The following is a 25,197-nucleotide window of genomic DNA, read 5'->3' as shown; positions in this document are numbered from 1 at the left end:
CTCCTTAACCTTCAACTGATGATACCCAGATCGAAGGTCAATCTTTGAAAATACTGAAGCTCCTCTAAGTTGGTCGAATAAATCATCGATTCTCGGCAGTGGGTACTTGTTCTTAATCGTTAGTTTGTTCAACTGCTGATAATCGGTGCACATCCGCATTGACCCATCCTTCTTCTTTACGAACAACACTGGTGCTCCCCACGGAGACACACTTGGTCTAATGAAGCCTCTATCCAATAACTATTGAATTTGGGCTTTCAGCTCCACCAACTCCTTCGGTGCCATCCTATAAGGTGTAATGGACACCGGTGCCGTTCCAGGCAACAAGTCAATTCCAAACTCAACCTCTCAGTTCGAGGGCAAACCCGAAAGCTCCTCTAGAAAAACATCTTGAAAATCCTTGACGGTTCTAACTTTATCCACTGTCAGATCCTCAGTTTTCGATTGGCTTACAAATGCCAAATAAGCCTCACATCCCTTTCGAATCCACTTCTTGGCTTTCAATGCCGACACCACATTAGACAAATAATCCCTACGCTTGCCTATCACCAAAACCTCATCATCCTTCGTGGTCTTTAACATCATTCGCTTAGCAATACAATCCAGAGAAGCCCTATGCTTAACAAGCCAACCCATTCCCAAAATGAGATCGAATTCTCCGAAAGGTAGCTCCATCAGATCTCCAGAGAAAACTTTTCCTTGGGTTTCTATAGGCACATCTCTATACAGTTTATCTACCCTAACTAAGTAGCCCAAAGTACTTAGTACAGATACCCCACTCACGATCTCCTCAGAGTGTACACCTAGTGACCCAGATATAGCACATGCAACATATGAATGGGTAGATCCAACATCTATCAACGCAGTGTACGGCATACTGGAAATCAGAAACATACCAGTTATGACATTAGGTGCATCATCCTCCGCTCGCACGAGCTGCATACACCAATGCCAGCTGACGAGCCTCAGCAAATCCAGCACCCCTGCCAGGCGCTCCTCTTCCTCGACCGTTTTCATTACCACCTCTGCCTTGCCCACATCCTCTTGGAAACTGTGGTCCACCCCTCACTGGTTGAGTGACCCTCTGCTCTAAAACTTGAACCTGATCTGGTTCCTGGGGACAATCCTTAACCCTATGTTCCATAGAGCCGCATCAGAAACAAGTACCAGAACGTTTCCGACACTCGCCCATATGCATCTTCCCACAACTCCTACAACCCTACGGTCTAACAGCATTCATCGGTATTGCTCGAACTGGCTCTATTACCCTTGCTCTCTTAACATTCTTGTTCATACCACCTGAAAGCCCTGAATCTCTCCTAAAACGGTTCCGATCTTTCTCACGATTCTGTCTTTCTTATGCTTCACTTCCTCAGCTATCTTAGATTTCTCCACTAAAGCAGCGAAGTTACGCTCCCTCTGCGGAGAAATCATCACCCTAAGTTCATCTCTCAGACCATCCTCGAAGCATACGCTACGCTCATACTCTGTAGCGACAATCCCAAAAGCATACCGGCTCATTCTCAGAAACTCAGACTCATACTCAGCCACTGACTTACTCCCTTGGACCAGGTTCAGAAATTCTTTTCGGCGAGCGTCCACGTAACTAGCCCCAACATACTTTGCTTTGAAGGCTGTCTTAAACAGCTCCCAAGTCACACTGTCAGCAGGAGTTCCATCTCTCACCGTGAGCCACCACTGATAAGCCTCATCCCTGAGTAACGATATGGCTCCCTTCAGCTTCTACTCCACAGAGCAGTCCAGATCATCCATAATCCACTCTGTGGCTTCTAACCAATACTCAGCCACATTTGGAGCTACACCAGATACGCCCCTAAGTATCTCTGCTCCATTGGCCTAGAGCCGCTCAGAAATAGACCCCCGAATTTCGTTTCCCGTACTTGCCCCAGCAACCCTTTCCAAAACTCGGAGCATTGCCTAGGACAGAGCATCGTCCCCGGCACCACGATCATGAGACTCTACCTCCGTTGCCGGTGGTACTGGTGCATCTGCTGCCAGCACATGTCTTGAAGACGAAGATTCAGCCTGAGCATTACCTCGGCCACGTACACCGCCTCTTCCACGAGCTGCTCGTGTACTCATTTCGTATTATCTGATTAAAAATTTTATGAATTAGTTTAATATTTCAGTGTTTATTACAGATGTCTTCTGAATAATAGTAATTCAGAGTTTGAGTTTGTTTCCTTTTGTGGTAGCCTAGCTACAGTCTCAGTCTACTTATCAGAGTTTCTATAGTTCCAGTGTTACCCTAACTAAAGCACCACGATAAGGTTTTGTACAGGCATCTAACAGATATTTCAGAAACAATCAGAAAGGCTCAGAAAATTTAGAAAATCCTAATTTTAGAAAACCGATTTTAATCTTTAAAATCATCTATTTGTAAAGAGAAAATATTGGAAACATTCTCGAAAACAATTTATAATCAAGTTCCAAAAAAAAACAATTTTTGAAAACCTTTATTCAATGTTTCGTTACAAACTCTCATTTTTAGACCCGCTCCACATTTGAGTTGTAGCAACTTGGCTCTGATACCACTAAATGTAACATCTGAAACTCGGCCTAGACGTTATGGCCAGATCTGACGTATCACATGGACTTACAACTTAGTATGTATTCGTTGGTTTAAGTGATTGGGGTGGTCTTTGTAAAAACAGCGGTTGAATGAAAAACCAGTTTATCAATCTTTAGGCTATCCATTTATTGTGCTTGTTGAGTCTTGGAAATGTTCATTAATTTTGAAAACTTGCGCAGCCTAATACTAGCAGTTTCGACATAGTATAAATATAATCAGAAAATAAAACCATAGCGGAAAAAGAAATTTAAATAGCATCCTTATTGCAACTTAAAACCCAAAATTAAATCAGAATATAAAAAAAATAAAAATAAACCGGAGAAATATATCATGATTGCAGAAATCCCAACGTAGAGCCATCCATAACACCCCCTACCAGCCTTACACCATGTGGGGAGACTACTAGACCCACCCAACCGCTACACACCACAGAAATTGCAGCGAGGCTGCTAGATATTGTGACGAAGTCACCAGATACAGATATTGTGGCTAGGCCACCAGAACAGATATATATATGTGGCGAAGCCACCAGATTGCAGCGAGGCTGTAACACCCCGTACCCGAATCCGTTACCGGAGTCGAACACAAGGTGCTTACGGACTTAACTTAATTATTTCCACAGTCCATTTAAAAAAAAAAATTCCAGACTAGCTGGTTACTGCATCACTGTCGCCTTAAAATTCATATCTTGAGTTTCAAAACTTGAAAATAAGTTTCGTAAATTTTTCCTGAAATTAGACTCATATATCCATCTGTGGATTTATTTCTAGAATTTTTGGTCAGGCCAATTGGTACAGTTTATTAGTTAAAGTCTCCCCTGGTTCTGGGTTTGACTACTCTGACCTTCATGTATTACGACTTGGATATCTCCCTGTACAGAGATTCAATACTCATGCCATTTGTTTCTAATGAAACTAGACTCAAAGTGGAATCTATACATATATGGAATGACTCCTAATTATCACTGGTTAATTTATAATGAATTTCCAAAGTCGGAACAGGGAATCCAGAAACCATTCTGGCCCTGTTTCACGAAAACCTAAATATCTCTTAACATACAACTCATATGACCATTTCGTTTCTTCCATATGAAAGTAGATTCATCAAGGTTCATTTACATAATTTATTCACTATTTACTTCCATTCCTAATATTTTTAGTGATTTTTCAAGTCCACACCACTGCTGCTGTCAGCATCTGTTTTCAAGGTAAACTTTACCTATTTCGTGGTTTCCATGGACCAACTAGAGTTTTGTCATACATAGGTCCACATATAATCATATTTAGCCATTCCAATGGCTGATCATTTGCCCAACACTTCCATTCCAGTCCATAGTCACATCATGAAACCATATATATATACATACATAAACACAAATGGTCTAATGCCATACTCCACTTCTACGAGCCATTTTCGCATGGCTGTACATACATACATCACAAAAAGTACTTGAAAAACAACTAAGGGTAGTCCTATACATGCCATATCCAGAGTTCAACTAAAAGAGTACCAAAAGGGCTTTGATAGTGTGGATGACTTCGACTTTGATGATCCCGAATCCGATAGCTAGCGAACAAAATCTAGAAAACAAAGAGCCAAAGCAACGGGGTAAGCATTTTAATGCTTAGTAAGTTTCAAGTAATGAAATCGGCTTTGACTAAAGTATTACGTTCACATAGCTAAATGAATCACTTTATTAATACACATTCTCATAATCATACTTACTTCACACTTCATCAACATATACACACACAAGGTATCAACCTATCTAAGAGCCGAAAGTTCGTTAGTCAACTGAACGAATACTATTTCAAACGAATCGACTTTTCCGATGCACATGTAAACATACCTTATCGTTTGGGTTTTTTGAGCGTATTAATTGAATTTATTACAGCACAAAACACTCACCTTCAAACCAAGTTTCTTCGAAATTTAGCCGGATATAACCGCAAGCACAATTGCCTTCGGGTCTTAACCCGGGTATAGCAACTCGCACAAATGCCTTCGGGTCTTAGCCCGGATATAACAACTCGCACAAATGCCTTGGTCTTAACCGGATATAACAACTTCGCACAAATGCCTTCGGTCTTAGCCGGATATAATCACTAGCATAAATGCCTTTGGGGCTTAGCCCGGTATCATTCAAATGCTCATGCACACATATATCAATAATCACGACACATCCATATTTCATTTTCGTTACTAAGGCTCAAACACAAAACATTTATCAAACCTTTCCAATTTCGGCTCAATAGCCACACACAAAGAGCATGATTTCAATTGACTTTACAACGTAGTCCCTACGCACATTCGGCTATCCGCCATAATATGACAAATCATTTCAATATAATTCAAGTAGGGTCATTACTCGAAGACTTACCTCGGATGTGGTCGAGCGATTTCGACGGCTATTCGATCACTTTTTCCTTCCCCTTATTCAACTGTGGTCCTCTAAGCTCTTGAGCTAATTCACACAAATTTAACTTATTAAAGTCTCATTATGCTAGCTTATGGTCGAATATGACAAGGAGTTTAAAAGGTCATATGGCCACCCTTTAGCTCAAATACACAATGGTCATGCACATTTTTAATCACATCAAGCAATTCAATACAATTCATTCGAACATCAAAGAGAAGCTCAAGGTACTTAGCCCATATATACATTAGACATTAGAGTCACATGGGTACGAAATCACGAATCGAATTCAATATACTAGTTAATATTTCCCCTTAGCCGAATTTTCTATGTCAAGCTAAAGCCATCAATAGGCTACCTATAGCCGAGCATACACATCAACTTACGTACTCATTCATGTGGCCGAACATACATGTTTATGTTGAGGCCGATTGCAACACTTGATACATTCTACAAGTATGGTCACTTGTATCGACGAAACACCATTTTGTTTCAAGTTCAAAACTAGGCTAATACACACATATACACTAGTAAATCAAACACTAACATTTGTACCTCACCTTACTACCATTTCTCATCCAAATAACATGAACAACGACCATAGTTCTCTTTTACTTCCTACCATGGCCGAATGCCATACAACACCATACCATTTCAATTTTGGTCATGGTTGAACAAGGAACATAATGCCTCACTCAAAAATGCTAAAAAGAAGATTTAAGAGTCATCAATCCACCATCCCATGCATCATTACAAGCTTTACTTTTAGCATGCAAATGACATCCACAAATCCACCTTAGCCGAACATTATCTCCATGACATAGTGAAGATTTGAACCATGGGCTAGTTAGAACTCAAGCTCACTACTAAAACATGCTTGAATCTCATAGCACAACATCAAACTTACCTTAATAGTGACCTAGGATAGCCGAATGCTTCACTCCCTTCTTCCCTTTTTCCTTCAATTTTTCAGCCAAAGATGTTCAAAGATGAACACTTTTTTTTTTGTTTTCTTTCTTACCTTCACGGCAATGGGGAGGGGGGAGAAGCCATCACACACATTTTTTTTTTTACCCATACTCCTTATTTTTTTATTCCGACATAAACCACTTACACAACATGTTTCATGACATGTTTTGCCCATCCCCCTTTGTTATGGCCGGCCACTAGTTCTTAAATGGGGAAATTGACATGCAATCCACCCCTTTGATTACATGCAATAATAGGTCCTTATAGATTAACCTATCACATTTCAAACGTGTCACACCTAAGTCCTATTGACTAAATTCACATGCAATCGACTAAATCGAAGCTTGAAATTTTCACACATTCATAATTACATATTCTAGACAATAAATATTACATTCAAACATTTCGGTGACTCGGTTTAGCGGTCCCGAAACCACTTCCCGACTAGGGTTAATTTTTGGGCTATCACAACTCTCCCCCACTTAAGAAATTTTCGTCCCCGAAAATCTTACCGGTAAATAGGTTTGGGTATCGCTCTTTCATAGAGTTCTCGGGTTCCCAAGTAGCTTCTTCTATCCCGTGTTTGAGCCATAACACTTTCACTAGCGGAACCCTTTTGTTTCGCAATTCTTTCACTTCACGTGCTAGGATACGAATCGGTTCTTCTTCATAACTCATATTGGCTTGAATTTCAACCTCTGATGGACTAATTACGTGCGACGGATCAGATCTATAACGTCGAAGCATTGAAACATGAAAGACGTCATGAATCTTTTCAAGTTCAGGGGGCAAAATCAAACGATACGCAACTTGACCGACTCGTTCGAATATCTCATATGGCCCGATGAATCTCGGACTCAGTTTGCCCTTACGGCCAAATCGAAGTATCTTTCTCCAAGGTGAAACTTTAAGCAACACTTTATCTCCCACCTGATATTCAATGTCTTTTTGTTTCAAACCCATGTACGATTTCTGACGATCTGCGGCTGCCTTTAGACTTTCACGGATTACTTTTACTTTCTGTTCAGCATCTTTAATCAAGTCCACTCCGAAAATTTTACTTTTACCGAGTTCGGTCCAAAACAATGGCGTACGGCATTTTCGACCGTACAAAGCCTCGTAAGGTGCCATCTTAATACTTGACTGAAAACTATTGTTGTAAGCGAATTCAATCAAAGGTAAATATCGTTCCCATGAACCATTAAACTCAAGGACGCAACATCTCAACATATCCTCAAGTATCTGAATTACCCGCTCAGATTGACCATCAGTTTGTGGATGAAAAGCAGTGCTAAAATGCAGCTTGGTACCCAAAGCTTCTTGCAATTTCTTCCAAAATCACTAGGTAAATCTCGGATCTCTATCCGACACAACAGAAATCGGTACCCCGTGTAATCTCACAATCTGATAAACGTACAATTCAGCTAATTTATCCAATGAAAAATCCGTATGCACGGGGATAAAGTGAGCCGACTTAGTCAGTCTATCAACAACAACCCAAATCGCATCCTTCTTACTTGCTGACAATGGCAGTCCGGACACAAAGTCCATTGTGACTCGATCCCATTTCCACTCGGGTATTGTGATCGGTGAAGTAATCTGAAGGCACTTGATGTTCCGCTTTCACTTGTTGACATATTAAACATCTCAAACAAAGTCGAGATGTCTCGTTTCATACCATGCCACCAAAACCGACGCTTTCAAATCGTTGTACATCTTCGTACTCCGGGTGAATTGACATTCGGCTACAATGGGCTTCGTTCGAATCATCGAAATGAGTTCAATTCCTTGGAACATCCAAACTACTTCGAACCTCAAACAATCATCATCATCAATTTGAAACTCCGATTCTGGTTCGAACACACTCAACCCGCTTTGCAACCAATTCATCATCGACTTTACGAGCTTCACGAATTTGATGAATCAATAATGGTTTGGCTTTTAATTCACTACTAACACATTGTCGGGTAGAAACGCATAAGTGTACATTCATCGCTTCATAAAGTAATAAAGTGATTTCCGGCTTAAGGCGTCTGCAACCACATTAGCCTTTCCCGGGTGATAATTAATGACAAGCTCATAATCTTTCAACAACTCAAGCCAACGCCTTTATCGCAGATTCAAGTCTCGCTGAGTCATCAAATATTTGAGACTTTTGTGATCCGAAAATACATGGCACTTCTCACCAAACAAATAATGTCGCCATATTTTCAAAGCAAATACGATGGCGGCTAGTTCGAGATCATGGGTCCGATAATTTTTCTCATGTGGCTTTAATTGTCTCGACGCATAGGCCACAACTCGACCTTCTTGCATCAATACGCAACCTAACCCAAGTAGGGAGGCATCACTATAGATGACAAACTCTTTGCCCGATTCGGCCGCACTAAAATTGAGCTTCCGTCAAATGAGTTTTCAGTTGATCAAAACTTTTCGACATTTTTCCGTCCATTCAACTTAACATCTTTTGAAGTAGCTTCGTCATGGGTGTGGCTATCATCGAAAACCGTTTACAAACCGTCGGTAGTAACCGACAAGTCCCAAAAAGCTCAAACCTCAATAATATTTCTGAGGCTTCCAGCTAGTATGGCTGAAATTTTGCTCGGTCGACTCGAATACCCGACGCAGATACCACATGACCCAAGAAGCTAACCTCTCTTAACCGTAACTCACACTTGCTTGAACTTAGCATATAACCGCTTATCCCGTAAAATTTGCAACACTAATCTCGTGTGCTCGGATGTTCGGTCTCATCTCTTGAATAGACCAAGATGTCATCAATGAACACAACTACAAACCGGTCCAAATCATCGTCTCAAGATCCGATTCATCAAATCCATAAATACCGCGGGGGCATTAGTGAGCCCGATCGGCATCACTAAGAACTCGTAGTGACCGTACCTCGTTCGAAAGCGCTTTGGGTACATTCAATCTCGAATCCAAGAATCGATAATAACTTGATCTCAAATCTATCTTTGAAAACACCGAGGCTCCTTTAGTTGATCAAACAAATCATCAATACGAGGTAACGGATATTTATTCTTTATCGTCACTTTATTCACCGACGATAGTCAATGCACAACCTCATGGTTCCGTCCTTCTTTTCACAAACAATACTTGTGCACCCAAGGTGAGAAACTTGGTCGAGCGAAACCTCTATCCGTCAATTCTTGCAACCGAGCTTTCAACTCTTTTAACTCGGTTGGTGCCATACGATCTGAGCTATCGAAATCGGTGTAGTCCGTGTACAAGCTCAATACCAAACTCTATCTCTCGAACAGTGGCAAACCCGTAATTCTTCGGAAAACATCCGGTATTCACAAACCACCGCAGATTCGGTTTTATTTCTAACTCCTTATCATCAAGTACATACGCAAGGTATGCTTCGCACCCTTTCTTACATATTTCGGGCCAACATTGATGATATTACAATGGCAACCCTTTAAGTCCGTAGACTCAACTCGGATCATCTCGTTATTTGCGCACCTCAAATCAATAGTCTTGCTTTTGCAATTCACAACCGCATCATGCACGGTCAACCAATCTAAACCGAGGATAACGTCAAATTCATCAAACGGCAAAAGCATCAAGTCCGCCAGAAAACAGGAACCTCGAATTACTAGGGGACATTTCTTACACACTTTGTCGACAAGCACGTAACGACCCAAGGGATTTGACACCCGAATCACGAACTCAATAGACTCAATAGGTAAAGTCTTACTGGATGCTAAGGTTTCGCATATATAAGAATGAGTAGAACCAGGGTCAATCAAAGCAATCACATTAGTATCAAGGAGAGTAAAAGTACCGGTAATAACATCAGGCGAAGAAGCATCCTCGCGGGCACTTATAGCATAAGCTCTAGCAGGCGCACGAGCCTCAGATCTGGTTGTAGCATCTCTAGATCCTCTCTGACCGCCACTAGCATTGCCCGTGTTTCTAGACGGTCTACCCCGAACAGTAGTAGCACCTGGTTTCCCACTCTGACTTACATTTTGTTCAGGCAACCTCGGGCAATCCTTGATAAAGTGGTCAGCTGATCCACACTTATAGCAGGAGCGGTCATGGAACCTACAGCTCCCCGAATGCCATTTACCACAATGCTGGCACTCCGTTCTGTCTCAATGTTCATTCCCAACACTGGTGACCGAAGTGCCTCGTGTACCCACAGGGGGTCGATCACGATCTCGTCTAAAAAGGCCCGAAGTGCCTCTAGACTGGCCCACATTATCTCGAAATTTCTTCGATGCCTGTTGAAGAGACTTTCCCGAGGATCTTTTATGAAACTCCCCAGTTCCCACATCAACTTTTTGTTTTTCTTTTCTAAGCTCTTCGGCTTTACAAGCTCGCTCGACAAGTACTACGAACTCTCGTATTTCAAGAATGCCAACGAACATTTTTATATCTTCATTCAGCCCATCCTCGAAGCGTTTACACATGATAGCCTCGGACGAAACACATTCCCGAGCGTATCTACTAAGTCTAACAAATATTCGCTCGTAATCCGTAACTGACATAGAACCTTGCTTAAGCTCAAGAAATTCCTTCCGTTTTTGATCAACAAATCTCGATGATATACTTTTTCCAAACTCGGTTTGGAAAAACTCCCAAGTTACTTGCTCTCGGGCACAATGTAGTCGAGTACTCCACCAATAGTAGGCGTAATCACAGAGAAGGAGATAGTACACTTTAGGCATTCATCGGTGTACAAGATAGCTCATCGAGTGCGGATAGTGTTGTCCAACCAAAATTTAGCTTGCTCGGCATCGTCGCTATCCGTAGCTTTAAATTCAGTAGCCCCATGTTTTCGGATTCTATCAACTGGGGGCTTATTTGACCTTATTTGGCCAATTACCGAAGGTATTGTAGGTGCGGGGGTTGTATTAGTCGGGAATGGAGGTTGTGGAACAGCCGTATTAGTTCGAATGTATTGGTTGAACCAATCATTCATCACGCTATAAAAAGCTTGCCTAGCCTCATCATTCGGATTGCTAGCAATAGGTTGAGAGTCCGCCGGCGCTGTCCCTTGTGCGGGATCAGGCGCCACACTCTCCACATCATCAGTTATCGCTTGGTTGGGATCGGGATCCATTACTATAAATAAACACAAATTCAAGTGTCAGAAATATCCACACTATCAATTGATCACATAATGGCATGTATAGCTAGACCCAAACGTATTACGGTAGTCCTAGAATCGACTAAACCGTAGCTCTGATACCAATAAAATTGTAACACCCCGTACCTGAATCCGTTACCGGAGTCGAACACAAGGTGCTTACGGACTTAACTTAATTATTTCCACAGTCCATTTAAAAAAAAAAATTTCCAGACTAGCTGGTTACTGCATCACTGTCACCTTAAAATTCATATCTTGAGTTTCAAAACTCGAAAATCAGTTTCGTAAATTTTCTCTGAAATTAGACTCATATATCCATATATGGATTTATTTCTACAATTTTTGGTTGGGCCAATTGGTACAGTTTATTAGTTAAAGTCTCCCCTGGTTCTGGGTTCGACTACTCTGACCTTCATGTATTATGACTTCGATATCTCCCTGTACAGAGCTTCAATACTCATGCCGTTTGTTTCTAATGAAACTAGACTCAAAGTGGAATCTATACATATATGGCATGACTCCTAATTATCACTGGTTAATTTATAATGAATTTCCAAAGTCAGAACAGGGAATCCAGAAACCATTCTGGCCCTGTTTCACGAAAACCTAAATATCTCTTAACATACAACTCATATGACCGTTTCTTTTCTTCCATATGAAAGTAGATTCATCAAGGTTCATTTAAATAATTTATTGACTATTTAATTCCATTCCTACTATTTTTAGTGATTTTTCAAGTCCACACCACTGCTGCTATTAGCATCTGCTTTCAAGGTAAACTTTACCTATTTCGTGGTTTCCATGGACCAACTAGAGTTTTGTCATACATAGGTCCACATATAATCATATTTAGCCATTACAATGGCTGATCATTTGCCCAACACTTCCATTCCAGTCCATAGTCACATCATGAAACCATATATATATACATACATAAACACAAATGGTCTAATGCCATACTCCACTTCTACGAGCCATTTTCGCATGGCTGTACATACATACATCACAAAAAGTACTTGAAAAACAACAAAGGGTAGTCCTATACATGCCATATCCAGAGTTCAACTAAAAGAGTACCAAAAGGGCTTTGATAGTGTGGATGACTTCGACTTTGATGATCCCGAATCCGATAGCTAACGAACAAAATCTAGAAAACAAAGAGCCAAAGCAACGGGGTAAGCATTTTAATGCTTAGTAAGTTTCAAGTAATGAAATCGGCTTTGACTAAAGTATTACGTTCACATAGCTAAATGAATCACTTTATTAATACACATTCTCATAATCATACTTACTTCACACTTCATCAACATATACACACACAAGGTATCAACCTATCTAAGAGCCGAAAGTTCGTTAGTCGATTGAACGAATACTATTTCAAACGAATCGACTTTTCCGATGCACATGCAAACATACCTTATCGTTTGGGTTTTTCGAGCGTATTAATTGAATTTATTACAGCACAAAACGCTCACCTTCAAACCAAGTTTCTTCGGAATTTAGCCGGATATAACCGCAAGCACAATTGCCTTCGGGTCTTAACCCGGGTATAGCAACTCGCACAAATGCCTTCAGGTCTTGGCCCGAATATAACAACTCGCACAAATGCCTTCGGGTCTTAACCCGGATATAACAACTTGCACAAATGCCTTCGGGTCTTAGCCCGGATATAATCACTAGCATAAATGCCTTCGGCTTAGCCCGTATCATTCAAATGCTCATGCACACATATATCAATAATCACGACACATCCATATTTCATTTTCGTTACTAAGGCTCAAACACAAAACATTTATCAAACCTTTCCAATTTCGGCTCAATAGCCACACACAAAGAGCATGATTTCAATTGACTTTACAACGTAGTCCCTACGCACATTCGGCTATCCGCCATAATATGACAAATCATTTCAATATAATTCAAGTAGGGTCATTACTCGAAGACTTACCTCGGATGTGGTCGAGCGATTTCGACTGACTATTCGATCACTTTTTCCTTCCCTTATCCAACTGTGGTCCTCTAAGCTCTTGAGCTAATTCACACAAATTTAACTTATTAAAGTCTCATTATGCTAGCTTATGGCCGAATATGACAAGGAGTTTAAAAGGTCATATGGCCACCCTTTAGCTCAAATACACAATGGTCATGCACATTTTTAATCACATCAAGCAATTCAATACAATTCATTCGAACATCAAAGAGAAGCTCAAGGTACTTAGCCCATATATACATTAGAAATTAGAGTCACATGGGTACGAAATCACAAATCAAATTCAATATACTAGTTAATATTTCCCCTTAGCCGAATTTTCTAAGTCAAGCTAAAGCCATCAATAGGCTACCTATAGCCGAGCATACACATCAACTTACGTACTCATTCATGTGGCCGAACATACATGTCTATGTTGAGGCCGATTGCAACACTTGATACATTCTACAAGTATGGTCACTTGTATCGACTAAACACCATTTTGTTTCAAGTTCAAAACTAGGCTAATACACAAATATACACTAGTAAATCAAACACTAACATTTGTACCTCACCTTACTACCATTTCTCATCCAAATAACATGAACAACGACCATAGTTCTCTTTTACTTCCTACCATGGCCGAATGCCATACAACACCATACCATTTCAATTTTGGTCATGGTTGAACAAGGAACATAATGCCTCACTCAAAATGCTAAAAGAAGATTTAAGAGTCATTAATCCACCATCCCATGCATCATTACAAGCTTTACTTTTAGCATGCAAATGACATCCACAAATCCACCTTAGCCGAACATTATCTCCATGACATAGTGAAGATTTGAACCATGGGCTAGTTAGAACTCAAGCTAACTACTAAAACATGCTTGAATATCATGGCACAACATCAAACTTACCTTAATAGTGACCTAGGATAGCCGAATGCTTCACTCCCTTCTTCCCTTTTTTCCTTCAATTTTTCAGCCAAAGATGTTCAAAGATGAACACTTTTTTTTTGTTTTCTTTCTTACCGTCACGGCAATGGGGAGGGGGGAGAAGCCATCACACACATTTTTTTTTTTACCCATACTCATTTTTTTATTCCAACATAAACCATTTACACAACACATGTTTTGCCCATCCCCCTTTGTCATGGCCGGCCACTAGTTCTTAAATGGGGAAATTGACATGCAAGTCCACCCCTTTGATTACATGCAATAATAGGTCCTTATAGATTAACCTATCATATTTCAAACGTGTCACACCTAAGTCCTATTGACTAAATTCACATGCAATCGACTAAATCGAAGCTTGAAATTTTCACACATTCATAATTACATATTCTAGACAATAAATATTACATTCAAACATTTCGGTGACTCGGTTTAGCAGTCCCGAAACCACTTCCCGACTAGGGTCAATTTTTGAGCTGTCACAGAGGCTGCCAGATATTGTGACGAAGTCAGTAGAACAGATATATGTGGCGAGGCCACCATATTGCAGCGAGGCTGCCAGAACGCTTCCGCCATCAATATAAACCCATGTCCCATGTAACAGAAATAATATGTCATGGCATACGTATACAGAAACAGAACATCATGCTTTTCAGAAAAAAAATAACCCTAGGGGTAAAATCGTAATTTTCCATGCATAATGGTATTTCAGTAATTATAACCTATTGCTAAGGTTTCATGCTTATTCTAACGTTTGCCAAGTAATCAAAAGTACTTACCTCGTCTTTTTACCAAAGTGGGCCCGTTAGCCTATTGGCCTGTTTTCGGCCCATTAAGCCCAAAAATACCGTTGTGCACGAAAATGAACACTCTGCACTCTAATGATCCAAATGCACCATATTCATTAACAACTGTCTCACGAGCGCTCGCACGCTTATGAGTTCACAAAATACTAACGTTTTGGTATTTCGGCTTTTACCGATTCAGTTTAAGAAAGGGTGTCGTTTACACACCTGGTTGATGACGATTGATGACGATATCTCCCACGCGATAATCATACAATCGATCACTAACATATTAACTTACGAATTAAAGATAACTAACATAAATCCATGTCAACGAACCCAATCATTACACAAGTTAGTCATTTACGCATAATGGGCAAAATAGTCATTTTACCCTCCAGGAGTAAATCGGTAGTCCTACCCTACAGGGGTGTTTTAGTAATTTTACAACTTATCCACTTGGGCCTACGAACCCATTGGGACAACATGGCCCATTTCAGCCCATCGCGGCTCGAAATAGCCGTCCTACTACTAGAGGAATGAGAAATACACACCTGTTAGGAGACTGCTGTTAATCCACGCTCCAAGCACTCTTAGCTGACGCCTAACCCAAACGAGCACGTCACAAAGCGAAAGGGATCAGCCAAGAAGGGTATGCCTACTATCCTCATGGTTTGCTCTATTTAAAGCCAGCTCTCCATCTACTCTTATGTTAGCTTCCCGATGTGGGATCCCTCCGTCACCGAAGTTTAAAACCAACACCAACTCTTACCGTCCCAACATAGCAAAATAATCAACCTTTGCGTGCCAAGGGATTCGAACCAAAGTCCTCTCACATGCCAACTCACGCCACCACCACTAGGCCATCAACTCATTTGTGTGATAAACCCAACACATAAAACTTTAAAGCGCACCTACTTGCTTCCAGATTTATTGAAAAGAAAAAACAAAATATATTGCAAGAGCCAAGACTTGAACCTTGGACCCCTTGCTTCCTCTGTGGCGTCACTTCCTTGTCCCCTAAGTGGCGTCACCTTGCCACTACACCACACTTCTTTTTGTGTCATCTTTTACCCCTTTACTCTTAAAAGCCCAAATGGCAATTGCATCACCTGTTCATAAAATTAAAATTCTGAAGACTACCACGAATTTAACTTAAGTTTGGGCCTTCCAAAGGCCCACTAACCTAATAAAATATATATTTTAACTAACCAGAATACACACAAACTTTAAAAATCACAGAAACACAGAAAACCTGAAAATTGGGGCGTTACACATAAAACACTTCAAGCTTTTTTTATCAGAACATGACATTTCTCACCAAATAGACAGTGACGCCATATCTTCAATACAAACACAATGGCTTCCAATTCCAGGTCATGTGTCAGATAGTTCTTTTCATGTGGCTTTAACTGTCTCGAGGCATAAGCTATGAGTTTGCCTTCCTGCGTCAAAACACAACCCAAACAATTTAAAGATGCATCACTATAGATACCAAATTCTTTACCTGATTCTGGCTGGACTAGCACTAGAGCTTCGGTCAAAAGGGCTTTCAACTAATCAAAACTTTTCTGGCACTTTTCTGACCACTCAAACTCTACATCTTTCTGTAATAGCTTTGTCATCAGAGTTGCAATCATAGAGAAACCTTTCACGAACCGTCTATAGTAACCAGCGAGTCCCAGAAAACTTCAGACTTCAGAAACATTTCTATGAGGTTTCCAATCAAGTATAGCTGAAATCTTACTCAGATCAACTCGATTACCTGATACTGATACGACATGGCCCAGAAAACTGACTTCGCGTAACCAGAACTCACATTTACTGAACTTCGCATACAACTGTTTATCTCGTAAAGTCTGTCACACAAGTCTTAGATGTTCTGCATGCTCGGTTTCATCACGAGAGTAAATATAAATGTCATCTATGAACACAACTACAAATTGATCCAGTTACTGTCTGAAGATCTAGTTCATCAAATCCATTAAAATAGTACGTGCATTAGTAAGTCCAAAAGGCATAACCAAAAACTCATACTGTCTGTAACTCGTTTGGAAAGCAGTCTTTGGCACATCAGAATCTTTAACTCGTAACTAATAGTAGCCTCATCTCAAATCTATCTTTGAAAACACTGTAGCCCCTTTCAGCTGATCGAACAGATCGTCAATCCGTGCCAACAGATACTTATTCTTTATAGTTACCTCATTGAGCTATCTACAATCGATACACATTCTTATAGTTTCGTCTTTCTTTTTCACAAACAAAACTGGTGCACCCCAAGGAGAGAAACTCGGTCGCGCAAAACCTCTATCTGTCAACTCTTGCAACTGAGCTTTCAATTCTTTTAATTAATTAGGTGCCATTCTATACGGAGAAATCGATATTGAAGTCTTCCTCGACACTGATTCAATACCGAACTCAACTTCTCAAACAGGTGGCAAACTCGGCAATTCTTCAAGAAACACATCCGGATACTCGCACACAATGGGTACTGATTCAATCTTTCTTTCGATTACTTTACTGTCAAGCACATATGCAAATTAAGCTTCGCAACCTTTTCTTACATATTTCTGAGCTAACATCGAAGAAATCACTGTCGGTAAACCATTCAGATTATTAGACTCAACCCGAATAATCTTATCTAGCACTGTAAATCAATAGTCTTTCTTTTGCAATTTACAACAGCATCATGCAAAGTCAACAATTCCATACCCAGAATTATGTCGAACTCATCAAATGGCAACAACATCAAATCAGCCAGAAAACACAAATCTCAAATCATCAAAGGACAATTCTTACACACTTTGTCAACCATAACATACTAGCCCAAGGGGTTTGATACTCTAATCACAAACTTAGTAGACTCAACAGGAAAAGTCTTACTGAATACTAAAGTCTCACACACATAAGAATGAGTCAAGCCAGGATCAATCAATGCAATTACACTAGTATCATAGAGAGTGAATGTACCAATAATAACATCTGGGGATAAGGCCTCCTCTCGTGCACGAATAGCATACGCTCTGGAAGGTGCAGGAGCCTTGGATCTAACCACTGTATCTTTAGTCCCTCACTGACTGCTACCCACATTACCCGTATTTCTGGGTGGTCTGCCTCGAGCTGCAGTATTACCCAATCTCGTATTTTTCCCTGTATCTTGCTTGACCAACCCAGGCCATTCACGGATGGAGTGATCCATCGATCGACATTTAAAACAAACCCGATCATACAATCTACAATTTTTGGGATGTCATTTACCACAATGTTTGCACTCTGGTTGATTTGATTTAACATTACCAACACTAACTACTGAGGAAGCTCTCGAGCTCATAGGTGGTCTATCCCGATTTCGTCTAGAATAATTAGGTATAGCCTTAGAACGGCTAAAATTATCTCAAAACTTCTTTAATGCCGATTGAAATGACTTATTCGATGATCTCTTATGTGAATCTCTAGCTTCAAAGTCAGCTTTTCTTTTCTCTTTCTTATGTGAATCTCTAGCTTCAAATTCATCTTTTCTTTTCCCTTTCCCGAGCTCTTCGGCTTTGCAGGCTTGCTCAGCCAGGACTACAAACTGTTTTATTTTAAGTATGCCAACCAGCAGTTTAATGTCTTCATTCAACCCGTCTTCAAATCTTTTACACATTGTAGCTTCGATCGAAACACACTTTCGGGCATACCGACTGAGTCTCACTAATTTTCGTTCATATTTTGTCAAGGTCATCCGACCCTGTTTCAACTCCAGAAATTCTTTGCACTTCTGATCAATAAATCAAGCCAGAATTCAGCTCGTTCTGCATCATCATCATCAATAGCTCTGAATTCTTCAGCCCTGTGTTTTTTGATTTTATCAACATGAGGCTTATGTAATCTCAACGGATCACTCACTTGACGTATAGCAAGTATTGGAGAAGGATTAATCAGAGGTGGATGTTGTTGTGCAATCGGATTTGTCGGATATACTAAGTAAACCAATCGTTCATCATTTGGTAGAAGGCTTGTTTAGCCTCTCCCTCTTTGATACTCAAAGTCGGTCGAAAATCAACCGGGGCTGTCCCTTGCGCGGGAGTAGGCCTTATACTCTTGACATCATCAGCTACAACTCTTTCGGGATCCATTTACTATATGAAAACACATTTTCAAATGTCAGAAATCATCACACTATCACAGTATATAATATGGCATTTATAGCCAGACTCACACGCGCTACGTTAGTCCTAGAATTGACTAAACCGTAGCTCTGATACCAATAAAATGTAACACCCCTAACCCATATCCATCGTAAAAATGGGGTTACGAGGTATTACCAGACAAGACACAAATTTCGAACGATCATATGCATACACTTGCACAAACTTTCAAACTAATCAATTATTAACATAAATAACCGATTTAATCATTATTACCATATAGCTGAATATAACTTTAATGCAACTTATAGAATGTGCAAAACGTACAAACTACAATACACTTCAATTGCATTCTAAAAATCAAACGTAAATAGAACTCACAAAACCAAGTACACATAATCATATCAATTTGACCATATCATATTCGGCACTTGTACCTTACTACATATTCAATCAATTTATCTTCATAATTTAAGGACTAACCTATACACTATTTGACATTCATCTACTATCAAGTAGAACATTTATACATCACATAAAAACTCATATAATTTTTATGATTTACTACTGGACAAGTTACTATTCATTTGGTTATTTTTCAATGCATTTTTTGAATACAAATATGTTTAACAATTATTCACTTTCAACTTTATTCAATTACTTTACAAGTCTATACATTTCAAATATTTAAATCAATATACATATAAAATATATATAACATAGCTTGTCTAACATTTTAACATACCATAACCGAATATAAACATGCTAATATTACCTATTAAGCAATATAACAACGATCACATTTTAATTAATTCAAAGACCATATATTTGACTAAGTATTTAAGTATACATTTTACTAAGTTTTATGTCATATCAAACTTATTACATCATATTTGTATGTATATATATATACCAAATCATGTTAAATACTTATGTTATACATTTACCAAAATACAACTCAAAACCAACTTGTTTCTTAACAATTTGGTAATAATATAAACCATTCATAAAGATAAATCATACATGCATATCAAAATGAACTCCAACCTTGTTTGGATATAACCAAATATTCCTTAATACGAAATCACGCAATAAAACCTTAATTAAGGATATCAACTGAATTCACGTACATATTTGTCTATCCATATATCATATCCGAATCAACCAAATGCACATATCCAAAAATCACCAACCAACTTCAATGCACAAAAACACATATCACAAATATCATTCTTCCATGACACATAGCATGATAACCAAAATGAACTTAAACCATAATCAAACAAAACCAAATTCAAGCATAGAAGTTAAGCCATTTTCGCATGGCTCAAACTATACAAAACCAAAATCCAACATTTCAAACTATAATCTAGCCTATACATGCCATAAGTTCGAAAATTCAACTTATAAAATACCGAAGGCAGTCGATAGTATGATAGACTTTGACGATGATCCCCGCGCTTGTAACTTGACTCAAAAATCTATAAAACAATGCAAACAAACACATACAGTAAGCTATCATAGCTTAGCAAGTCATAAGCAAATAAATAACTCAATGTTAACATTACTCAACTTAACCAAACTAATTTATGCTATCTTATTCACATTTATTTTCAAGATCATATTTACATATATAACATATCCTTCCATATAAAATTTCACATTGGCCGAATATACCTAATCTTATAAACACATATTCAAGAATCATTTCAAAAGCATTCACATTAGATATTATAAAGGCCGAATACACTTTCCATATTCAAATCCATTCTCCATTTACATCATACATGTTTTGTAACAAATAATAAGTAACTTACTTACCTTATTTCAAGTACATAATAAGCTAACTCATACCTGGTCATTTTAGCTCATTTTACACATTCAATCACAACTTATCGTTACACGATAAACCATTCGAAATTAGATAGGACACTCGGATAATCACATATATCATACAATGCCAATGTCCCAGACGTGGTCTTACATGTAATCACATATCGATGTCACTATCCCAGACATATATATCAGAGTCACATATCAATCCTAACATATAAAATGTAGTTTTACTCACACACATATATCTAAGTCACATATCGATGCCAATGTATAAAACATGGTCTTACTCGCACTGTAACACCCCAAACCCGGCCTCAACGTTATGGCCCAATTTGTGATGTCATATTGGAGTGAGTTTTAAAAAGCGTAGTTTTATTGGAAAAAGTCCTTTGTGTTAAAACATTTTTTGTGTTCTTTAAAAGAAGTTAACTTATTTGTTCATTTATTAATTTACAAGGTTGATTAGCAAAACATGGCCCATTCTAAATCGTTATTACGTTTTAAAAACATTGTTCGTTGCGGAAGCTTTTAAATCATTTATTTTTTTAAAAAAAAACTCATGTCCTACTGCTAACAGATATAAGTCAATTTAAATAAATCCCTATGATAAAAACAATACTTAAAACAACCTTATTATATAAAATTTACCCAAATAAAACTACTTTTCCCAAAAATCCAAAACGAAACATAAATAGTGGTGTGGCCATCTCCGAGTCCCTCGCAACACCGACCCGCCTAAAGATTACCTGTACAGATAGGCAGAAAAGGTGAGTTTATGAAAACTCAGTGTGTAATCCATATTTAGCAAACAGTCAGACATACAGTGTTGAACGGTCTTGGCCTATGCCCATATCAGTCGCAATATCAGTGTGGGCCTTAACCCAATACAGTGACAGTATCAGTGTGGGCCTTAGCCCATTTTAGTAAAGTATCCAAAATGAATACAAGATCCTACCCATCCATCCTCTACATTCCACTCCATCCAACCCTACACTCCATGTGGGGATAAAATCGACCCACCCATCCCTACACTCCAAAAAATATTACCGGTTGCATCACTAACAGTATTTGTAGCAGAGCTGCCAATAATAGGCTTATAGCCTTTCAATACACTTCCTCCAATATCATATGTCCCATCCCATGCAATGCAACATAATATAAATGTACATATATAATTAAGATGGCATGCTCAAGAATTCATATATCAAATGGGGGTATTTTTGTCATTTACCTTCTAGGGGTATAGCTGTGATAACATAAATTAGGGTCTAGGTGTACTTACCGTCCCAACAGTAGGTCCACAGTCATCTCATATGACCCGTGCAACCTTAACAATTTTAACAACGAAAATGGCCCAAGCCCATAATACGACCCATCTGGGCCCACACATTCGTATGGCCCCATAAGCCCGAATAATGGCCTTCGCCATGTAAACTACATAGTTGGCCCAATTCTCTCGACACAACAATATGGTTTACCTATGTGGGACCCATAAGCCCGTGAGCCCACAAGGCCCATGTAACACCCCTCACCCGTATCCAACGTCGGGATAGGGTTCGAGGCGTTAACAGACTTAAACATTCACAACATGCAAAACCGGGCCACAAAAATTTCACCAAAAAATAAAACATCTTGAACACATACATATCGTCCCTTATATAGGTCTTCAAAATCTATAACATACATTGGGGTGGTTCGGGACTAAACCAAGAACTTTGAAAATCTTTGGGCAACTTAACTAATTTTCTTACTTCGGAGAGTCACACGCCCATGTGGATTGGGCCGTGTGGTCACACACGTCCGTGTGGCTTGGGACACACCCATGTCCTGCGCCCATGGAGCTCTCTGTCCGTTTGGTCATGAACAAGTTAGGGTCACACGGTCAAGGCACACGCCCGTGTATCTATCCATGTAGATAATTTCAAGGCTATTTTCCAAGCCAATTGTCACCCTTAATTACCTACATACACTTATACATTTTCATAGCAATTGAAATGGCATATTTGAGTAATTATATATCCACAATCAAGACACAAGCATGGCATTCTCACAACAACACATAACATATTACCAACCATGCATGGCAAACAAGCACATGCACATCACCAATATTAGACATAACATAAATAGCTAGATTTATAAGTCAGAATCATTAGCTCACTAAAGACCAATATATTTGGCCAAATTATAATAACACATGTTATAAAACTAGGTCCCTATACATGCCACTCACTTGATAATTCAAGCATATATGTTTATACTCTTAAGGTGTTGGCTTGATAGTGTGATGCTGCCTCCGACGATCTCCAACCCCGAGCTAACCTAACAACACTAAAAGAAATGGAAAGGAGGGGGTAAGCTTTACGCTTAGTAAGCTCGCATGAAAATAATAAGCAATTTACTAACATGCTTTCCATAGTAAAACTATCCCAATTATACATTTGCACATGTTTTGGTTAAGTTATTTTCTTGAGTAACAGTCAATAAATCATTTATATCTAGAGCTACGAAACTCAAAATTAAGATCCGTAAATTTTCCCAGAAACGAGACACATATATATTTTCACTATAAAATTTTTAGAATTTTTTGTCCAGCCAATAAGTACAATTTATTCTTTAAATTATCCCCTATTTTTCTATTTGACAGCTTCAACCTTTCTTCACTAAAATTTATTCATCTCATACTACGAGACTTGGATAATGTTTCTGTCTCTTTTTCCTAAAAGTAGACTCATTAAGGATTTTATTCATATTATTTCTAAGTTATAATTATTTTTGTACAATTTCTAGTGATTTTCCCAAGTCAGAACAAGAGATTTCCAATATCTCATAATAAAAAATTCTTTTGATTACACTGTTTCCTTTATGTGAAACTAGACTAATTAATATTTAATTCCATATTTTATTCAGCCTCTAAATAAATTTCCACTATTTTAGTGGATTTTCAAAATCAAACCACTGCTATTGTCCTAATCTGTCTTAGTGCAACATATTGATAATTATCACAGACTTGTCATAGAAATTATTCTCATAAATATCACTCATTCATTTGCACTTTCTTCACAAGTCCATTTCATTTCAAATTTCAAACATGTACTCATGAGTTTCGAGTACGTATTTGTGCTATCTCTTAGCACAACCACTCATGCAAACAAGAAAATCATATGCATCATATTAGTATCAACTAAGTATAGATGAGTTTATCATACCATTTTTCTTTATATCACTATGTATGTTCTTACCGTTGAATTATTGAATTTTTGATGGACCTTTTCTTTTCCAATTGTACACTCGAGGTGTACGTTTCTTTCTGAGTGGTACACACAAAGTATACATTTCCTTTTCATATGGTATACACAAAGTATATCTTTCCTTTTCATATGGTATACACAAAGTATACCTTTCCTTTTCATATGGTATACACAAAATATACCTTTCCTTTTCAAGTGTACACACAAAGTGTACATAACCTTTTCAAGTGTACACACAAAGTGTACATAACCTTTTCATGTGGTATACACAAAGTATACCTAACATTTTCACATTTGATAGCCAAAGCTATCCCTTTTCACATTCGATAGCCGAAGCTATCCCCTTTTTACATTCGATAGCCAAAGCTATCCTTTTTCACATTCAATAGCTGAAGCTATCCCTTTTCACATTCGATAGCCGAAGCTATCCCTTTTCACATGGTACACATAATGTGTACATAGCCTTTTCAAGTATACATTTCCTTTTCATAATGAGATCAAAATATTATCCTTTAGGGATAACCTTTATTGCAACATTTGCAAGATCTCATATTCTCGGTAATCACCTATTTCTTTTAAATATCATATTCCATCAAATTTCTATTAACATCAAATTCAATACAAGTATAACAAATTATATTTCATGTATATCAATAATAACATGAATAATAGGCTTATTAAATCACGCGAACTTACCTCGGATCCAGAAATGGCAATTTACCATTCTAGTCCATAACCTTGTATTTTTCCGATTTAAGCTCAAATCTCGATTTCCTTGATCTATAATATCACATTTAGCCTACTAATTAGTCACACTATTCATGTGGGTCTAAGAATCATATTTTTACAAATTTTCATTTTGACCCCTAAAATTTTGCATATTTGCACTTTTGCCCCAAGGTTTGGAAATTAAACTTCTTCCTATTTTCTTATGTTTTCTGACATGATGATCATTTTTCTCTTCTATGGCAACATCAAATTCTCACTCTAACATGTACTTATGAATATTAGATATTTTTACTCGTTTTCACGTAAAATCACTTAGCAAAGGTTGTTTAACACAATTTCAAGCTTCATATTATACCATTAAACATGAAAATACATGCATATCATTCATGGGTAAATTTTAAACATAAATCCTAGCTTAAAATAATGGTAGAAATGAGCAGATCA

This window comes from Gossypium arboreum, chromosome 2 (assembly GCF_025698485.1).
Source record: "Gossypium arboreum isolate Shixiya-1 chromosome 2, ASM2569848v2, whole genome shotgun sequence".
Taxonomy (NCBI): domain Eukaryota; kingdom Viridiplantae; phylum Streptophyta; class Magnoliopsida; order Malvales; family Malvaceae; genus Gossypium; species Gossypium arboreum.
The sequence above is the reverse complement of the archived record's forward strand: the minus strand, read 5'-3'. Positions refer to the sequence as shown.